Source organism: Wasmannia auropunctata, unplaced genomic scaffold, assembly GCF_000956235.1.
Source record: "Wasmannia auropunctata unplaced genomic scaffold, wasmannia.A_1.0 LD334247.1, whole genome shotgun sequence".
Taxonomy (NCBI): domain Eukaryota; kingdom Metazoa; phylum Arthropoda; class Insecta; order Hymenoptera; family Formicidae; genus Wasmannia; species Wasmannia auropunctata.
The window spans coordinates 4,861-11,647 of NW_012028643.1; the positions used below are offsets into that span (position 1 = coordinate 4,861).

Sequence of the window (6,787 nt, forward strand, 5' to 3'; positions counted from 1 at the left end):
AGAGACAGAATATGAACAAAATGAAGAAGAAACAGACAAAAATATTTCCAGTATTACTTGTAGGATATTTTATGGAGTAATAAATAATGATATTCCAATCAAGCAATGCGAAGAAGTATGACTTTGAGCATTCTAAAAAGAACTTAAAGATAATATCCCGTCATATTCTATTTTTATTGAAGGAAAAATTTTCTGGCGGCTGTCAATGCTCTCGTGGATCATTAATCATAGGCATTGGTAAAAAAAATGATTGTATATATTAAGAATATTGTAAAGTGATCATTATGAAAATTTATTCAAAATTAATCTGCAAATAATAAAACAATATGATTGCGTTTGATTATAATTGTTAACAGTGTTTCTTTCGTACTGTAAATTGATTTCTTCCATAAATCTCTATAAAGCCAAAACTAAGCAAAGAAATTTTTCTTTTTCTTTAATAATTTTCTGTTTTTTTTTCCTTTTACTTCATTGAAATTCTGCGAATGTAATCTTACGTTAAATTAACATTAGCATTTAATTCACGATTTTCGAAAAAAACAGAAGATATAAGTGCTGCAACGCGTTGTGCAGAATATTAAGACAAATAGCGCGGCTGGTAAGGCGAATTAAGGGGAACATTAATTAAAATGTTGCAAGCGCGATCAATTACCCACGCGATTAAGATCTTAATTGAAGCTGCACTACGTTTATGGCGCGCGCCGACATTTTTTTTTAAATACAGCATTCTCTTTCTTTACTAAGACTTTATTTTCGAATAAATCTGAATAATAACAGAGATGACAAAAAAACAATATAGAAAATTTGGCATTTTTAAAAGAGATTGCTTCGCAGCGCATTCGAAAAGGAGCGATTTTTCGGCGCTGTGATAAAAAAACTCTTGATAAAAAAAAAAAGAACGAACGACACTGACGTATGGCAACTTTCACAAGGCAGGTTTTGATGCGCGCGTGATCAGGATGACGAGGACGAGATCCGCGAGGAGGGAAGCGGCCGACGGAGAGCCGGGTGGCGCAGATCAAAGAGTCGCTGTGGCACGCGGTTGATCGGGATCGTCGCTGGAATCTATCGTTGAGTATAAATCATGGGTAACGGAACATCCTGTTGCACGTACAACAACAAAAAGGTATGTAGGACAAATATATATATTTATTGTTCGAGATATGTCGCTGCAGATAACATCGAACGACGAGTTGTGTCGCCGATATTTCCTAGATTTATAAAAGATGGCACCACGCTGAGCCTTTCTGAAACGATCATATATACGTACAAGCGACCTTTTAAGCGCTTGTCCTTCTTTCACGTCTTTTCACGGAATCGCGAAAAGAAAGATTGGTCGAATTAGCAGCCAGATGTTAATTATTTCAAAGTTACCTAATTTACCGTATAGTGGCCCATTTTTTATTTTTGATCGGAAAAATATATTTTTTGGCCTTTATTCTTTTAATACACATACAAGATTTGAATTACTGAAGATAAGTGTTTCGTAGCATGTCCATTTTTTGACGTGTTGAATAAAAAAAAATTCATGTTCCCTATCGGGAAAGAAAATCTGCAATAATTTATTGTTTGGTATGTGCCAAAGATTCAGCTTTCTCTAGAAGTTTTTGTTTCAATCGGTAAATTTTATAGAAACTTAGAAAATTAGAAAACAATTTGCAAAAAAAAATTAAAAAGACGCCTCGACAGACGTTTGCAGAATTAGGTACGTACGTCACGAAGCCATTAAGTTTATTTCTAGAATCGCAGAGCGGTCTAGAGCTTACAGTATTCGGTGCTAAGTGCGTACTGATGCGTATGCAGATACTTGTGATCTACAATAGTATCTATAGTTGTTACTTTTTTTTTCACGATGAGAGAGGAATCCGCCGGTGGCAGCTGCTGTGAGTAGCGATTGAGGTTGCGCAGTCGGCATCGATCGGCATCGTTAGATCTATCGACGTGCGTACGAGGTAAAAACGCGCGTTCTATAAGGAACGATCCATGGAAAGCGGAATAAATAATGCTAGTGAAGGTATAAACATACCTTCACTTCTTGGTCGGCTCCATTACTGGCGCGATGTAGCTCCGTAATCGGGCTTAAAAACTTCATTCGTAAATCCCATTATCCTCATCACGTTGACGATAGTTATGTCGTGAGCGGAATAAAAATAGGATCGTTTTAGCTTGGGACCGGTCTTACTTTCTTCCTGTGGCCTAAAATTTCTTTCAGCAACGTGCCTGAAAAACATCGGTACAGTTTACAATACAAGATCTTGCGATGCAATTTAAAGGGTACATTCGCAGCGATATTTTTCGTCGCTTATTGGCAGCTTCGGCTGTCGTCTCGTTACCGAATCGCCCCTCTGCCAATCTCGTGGCTGAGCCACCGATTGCCGAGATCGTCACCGATTGCACTCGTAATTACTGTAGTAATAGTTTGCGCATTATTGTAGTATCCGAGCGTAAATGTTGGGCGAACGTAATTAATTAAAGCCGCGCCTATCTAGGGGCAATAAGCTCCGTATTTCTTGATTTTACTGACAACTGCAAATTAGCACTCATTTAGCAATCGCTAAATGAGTAAAGTTATTTTATTATTACGTGTACTTTTTACACATTTAAATTATTTGGAAATACATGTGTCCACATTTAATACTACATGTCATATTATACACAGAGAAATGTGTTAAATGACACGTTTAAATATAAATTGTAAATTAATTTTTTGTATGCACTATAATGTGTTATTACACGGAAAACTAAATTACACACATAAATGTGTAATTTTACACATATAAGTGTGTATTTACAATATTATTACAAATTTGGATTTGCAGTGAGGCACGAGTAAGCGCGCCACTCTTTTGCACGATATCTCTACATGGCTTTAATTAACGTGAGACATTATTGTCTTACGATTAAAAACTAAAAATTATATTATAAATGAAACAAAACAAAATGCACTTTAAAGCTAAAAGTTTATAAGTTTCGTGTGGAATAAAATTTACTGTATTTGCTACAACGTGAAACTCTAGCTACAAAATCATTGTTCTTGGTCTCTCTGATGCCACGTTTCTCGAAATTGTGATTTATTGATAGCTAAATTTAAATAACGGATTTGTAATGAGCAGGCTTGTATTTTATTGAAATTAACATTCTGGAATCATGGAAAGAGCAAGTTTCTAACAAAAGAATACTAAAGTTTTAAAGGAGATTAGAGACAAGGTAAACAAATCTTGACTAAAAAAATATATCTAATTATAAAATAATTATTTACTTTGTTTTTCAAAGGGTATTTATCATAAAAGTATTCCATGTCGTTCAAATGAACGATGTCGACGATAGTCATCAAATTTGTCATGTTATTGAGTTAAAATAAAAAAATTGTATTATTAATGGACGTTTTACTAGGAAAGGAATACTAATAATAGATAAGTAACTTAATATTTTTTTATAAATTTTTAAATTGGCTTATAGATATAATTATTCCAAACGCTGCAGTACGCATTAAATGACCATTTGGTAAAATATATTAAAATTTAAGATTTATTTTAACTTCATTAGTTGTTATATGTTTATAAACCATTTAATAGACTGTAATAAATCAAAAATTAAAAAATGTTAAATATTTTAAATATAATTTTGATATTATTAATTATACATTAATTAATATAATTAAATTAAATTAAAATATATTTAAGTCAGTTATAGTGTACATTAATCAGAAATAATAAAAGTAATTAAAATTACCTTACCTAAATCCAAAGCTCACAAATTGTCAATATAATATTATTATATTAATAAAACGAGTCATTGTGACTCATAATAGTAATATTGTAATGAAATTGTAATTGTCATATAATAATTGTGTAATATAGTATTGAAATTCTGGTTTGAGGTAAAGTATATCTATAAAAATTAGATTAAAAATAATAAAACTAATGCAACGAATTTTCTTATTCCTTGTTCACCATAAGTTGTTCACATAGGTGGTGTCAAGGAGCTTTGCACAGTTTTTTTCTTTATATTGAGCTCAATTATTACTCGTTTTCTTTTCCTCTTTATGAATATACGTCTCCAGTGATGTTTTCTTGAGAATTTAGTTGATTATCTGTTTCTGCAATTAATTTAATTTTTTTTTTTAACAAGTTCACCAGTTGATTCTTTTTATTTTGTTTATCTCTGAAAAAAAAGGTAAATCGATAATAAGAGAATATAATAATTATTAAAATTGATGTGTTTTTCGGGATTAGTGGAAGATCGGAGCTAAGAGGTAGAGCACACCAAATCCCGGAGTAACGTAATGATCGATATATTTAACTATATGGAGATACAATAGAAAAGCGATCCGCTTGCTAGTAGGTCGGTTCGAGAAGTGCTCGGAGCACCTCCTCGGTATTCGCTCTCACATGTGGCAAAAGAGAAGGGGGAAATTGAGTTCGTAAAAATATGTATCGTTAGCCCAGCACGTGGCAACAAACACATTCCACATACATATCAAAAATTAATAATTATAACGGTGAATATTGTCCAGCGTCATATTGACTGTGTCAGAATGAATACAGTGCGAAAGAAAATAAATATTAACATCTATACTAACCTATTAGCCTTTTTCTTTCTCTTTAGGTGCAATTTTTGTCTATATTGTCTGTTTTATGGCCTTTCTATTAGGTTGTTTAAAAAAAAATTAATAGCGTATTAAGAAATGAATAAATCATTATAAATGAATTATAAATAAATCTCCTACTTTTTAAATAAACTTACTTTGTTTTTGTCATCTGATAACAACGATGATGACGACGATAGCGTTGCATGTAACTGCTGCATTAAATTTAACTCTTTGTCCACCGTTAATTTGACCGCATTTTTGTATGATCTAAATGATAACACTGCTGTATTAGCGTAATATAAAAAAACTATTTAATCCATTGTGCGCAAAACCTGCAGTTGATACAATGTTTTGTAGAATTGTGGAAGCAACGTGATATCCATATTGACCTAGTGAGGACTGCAGGGCCACAGTTGCAATAAATAGTGCACCCCACAATTTTAGATCGAAACGCTTCTTGTTCCCGTGACCTTGCAGACTAAACTTTGTTGCCAAAGTATTGGTCACAAGTTTTGCCAATATCTTCCTAACTGAGTTTTCTACACTCCTTTTATCTAAATATTTGCCAAGATCGGAACACTAAAATGATATTAAAACATAATTGGTTTACATAAAAAATTGAAAATAATAAGTAGTGAAAAAATAGTGCATCATATACTGTTTTAAAAATATTGTGGTAATATGTTGTTAAAAATTTTTCCTAACTTAGAGGCTTTTTAAAAGAATTGTTTGGACTCAACAGAATGATTTAACATTGAATAATATTTTTTGATAATGTATACATAGTATAGATACAAGTAGATAGAAAGCCACACTCCAAAAGAAACTTGATAGCAAGAAGTTTACGCCACAAACAATACCCAAAAATTTTGGTCGAACAAATATCAAAAACACTCTTCAAGATAAATAAACAATATCCTAGATAAGGTTATTTATAGATTAACAATGTAGGCTTTAGATTAAAATATAGATGGAAACATCAGAATATTTAAGCAAATATATTTATGTACAAAAACAGCTACGTTTTGCTTACATAAATTATTTACTGCCCCAGTCAGATTACAATCATTGGCTAGGAATTTCTCCATCTTATCCAAATCTTCAAGGGTGTTAATAGGCAATGGAGGCATTTCACTAGAACGTTTTATAATTTTTTCTCCTGGAATAATGTAACGGCATAGATTCTCCTGGTTCATAATAGATATATCAAGCTTACTGCTTACTCTTCTGATCTCCTTCTTGCATTCTATGATGGCTGTTTTCAATAAGGTCAGCTCTAAAGATAGAAGATACAAATTAATTGTACAGAAATTAGAATGAGTTAGAACTGTCTAGAAAATAATTTTCTTTTGATGAAGAGTATTCTGTACCTGTAGAGCCTACAAATAAAAAAATTATAACATTAATACACTGATAAAAATAATATATTTTTGTGAGAAAAGACTGGAAATAACGAGAACTTACTAAAAGTAAGAGAACGACAATAATTACTTTTTCTTTGTACAAGATCTTTGTATCTTTGTGGAGATGCTTTATTGCTGAACACAGTATCAGACGAATCAGAATATAGTACAGTATCTTTAGAACTTAATGAATGTTCCATGATAATTTCTTTCACAGGTGTATTATTACAAGAGCTTAATTTATTTGCAATTGTCAAAGAATTCTCTTTTGGAAATCCTTTCTTGCTCTGTGGTATTAGCTTTTGAACTTTTTTGTTTTTCTCTCCCTGCAAAGTTTTCCTCTGCTGTTGTTCTTTCTGATATGAACTTGAATTGATTAACTTTATTCGTTAATAACTCTGTAAATAATGATCTGAGCCAAAATTGAAAGAGGAACTTTTAGTTCAAAATTTCATTCTCTTTCACACCTTGAAATATTAATTAAGCGTTACGGGACACCCTGTATGTAAAGCAGACTCATTCTGCTTATTGTTTGGTTCAGAATATCCTCTTTGATTATCTTCATTTTTATTGAATGAGGAATTATATAAACATTTCTTCTTATCTAGGACCGTTTTTTTCTCGTTAGTTGTTTGCTTTTTTAGAATTTTTACTTGCTCTAATTTTTGAAGAAGTTCAGAGTTTCTATTAGATAAATCTGGATTAGAGATTGTCTCAACAGATATTTTGTTTTGTTTACAAGAGGATTCACAGGATGAATTCTTTTCATGATCTTATTGTAAAACAGTGTTAA

General features: G+C 31.8%; 1 long non-coding RNA gene across 1 annotated transcript in view; it reads left to right on the top strand.

The window, feature by feature from the left end:
- The window catches only part of LOC105458964, a 5,082-nt gene extending 1,883 nt beyond the window's left edge, over positions 1-3,199 (top strand). The window contains exon 2 of the long non-coding RNA XR_975600.1: positions 933-3,199. This is a non-coding gene — a long non-coding RNA (uncharacterized LOC105458964). The remainder of the gene's footprint in view (positions 1-932) is intronic.
- Positions 3,200-6,787: the final 3,588 nt, after the last annotated feature.